The sequence below is a fragment of the Chiloscyllium plagiosum genome, unplaced genomic scaffold (genome assembly GCF_004010195.1).
Source record: "Chiloscyllium plagiosum isolate BGI_BamShark_2017 unplaced genomic scaffold, ASM401019v2 scaf_64991, whole genome shotgun sequence".
Classification (NCBI taxonomy): Eukaryota; Metazoa; Chordata; class Chondrichthyes; order Orectolobiformes; family Hemiscylliidae; genus Chiloscyllium; species Chiloscyllium plagiosum.
In genome coordinates, this window is record NW_025143167.1 from 8 (window position 1) to 1,268 (window position 1,261).

Genomic DNA, 1,261 nt, shown 5'->3' on the forward strand with positions numbered 1-1,261 from the left:
AATAAAGGAAAGCATACCAAACGCCACCTTCACTATCCTCTCTACCTGCGATTCCACTTTCAAGGAGCTAAGAACCTTCACCCTAAGGTCTCTTTGTTCAGCAACACTCCCTAGGATCTTATCATTAATGTATATGTCCTAAGATTTGCTTTCCCAAAATGCAGCACCTCACATTTATCGGAATTAAACTCCAAATCTTGTGATTTACATATGAAAGAAGTAAAACTATCATGGTCATGAGAGATTTAACAAACAATCAAGGTATTTTTAATGTATAATTTCAGTTACATCACTCAGTAAACATTTGCTATGTCTTACAATTGTGTACTCCGCAACCACCTGATGTAGGAGCAGTGCTTCCAGTTAAACCTGTTGGACTATAACCTGCTGTTGTGATTTTTAACTTTGTACATCCCAGTCCAACACCAGCATCTCCAAATTATAACTTCCTTAGATTTAAGTTGTTAACTGTGATGTGATGATCTGAATATGGAAGAAAAACAACTTCGTGTAATGCTTATTTATTTTCATTTATTTCAGATAACTGAAAATTGTAATGTCATTATCCTTACAAATCATTGTAATCGCATTTGAAAGATAGGATTTTACATTCCACAATTTTTTTTGGGGGGTGGGGGGTATTGCACTAGCAGCGGCAGGGTAGAAGACAAATAAAAAAATACTGAACACTGTATGTAGTACTCTTAAAACATTCTGCAATGACAGTGTTAAAAACATTTGCCAAAGTGCAGCCTTTTTCCAAAATGAACAAGGTTCATGGATTCTTGCAAATTGTAGTCCTTAAATACTGTCCCTTGGTCTTGTTTTCCTATGTAAATCAAAGGTTAGAGTGGGCTTTTCAGATTTATAAGTGACAGTCCATCTGTAATCCTTCCTATTCTCTTCTGTGTTCTTTTCAAGCAGATCAAAATGATTTTTGTTTTTTGTGGAAGCACATGTAACAATCACAATTGTTACATGTAACAATCACATTGTGGAAGCACATGTAACAATTAGAAACATGGTAGCATTTTTATACTGAAAAATTTCCCAAATTAATCAGATTTGAAAATAGACATTGGTTCGATCCACTTGTTCAGTTTACAGAACCATGTATTATATCCAAAAGGGATGTGTAGTTCATGTTCAGGAACTTAGTATAAAAATCAATGATCTCACTTTTAATGTTGCATCATTAGTGTGCAGTTATGATTTCTGTGCAGTTATATCTTCAATGAGTACCTAATATGATTATTTTAAG

The 1,261-nt window shown here is 34.2% G+C and overlaps 1 long non-coding RNA gene across 1 annotated transcript; it reads left to right on the top strand.

The window, feature by feature from the left end:
* Positions 1–325: 325 nt before the first annotated feature.
* On the top strand, positions 326–1,192 carry LOC122545003. The gene is made up of 2 exons (XR_006310481.1): positions 326–973; positions 1,018–1,192. It is a non-coding gene; the product is annotated as an uncharacterized LOC122545003 (long non-coding RNA).
* Positions 1,193–1,261: the final 69 nt, after the last annotated feature.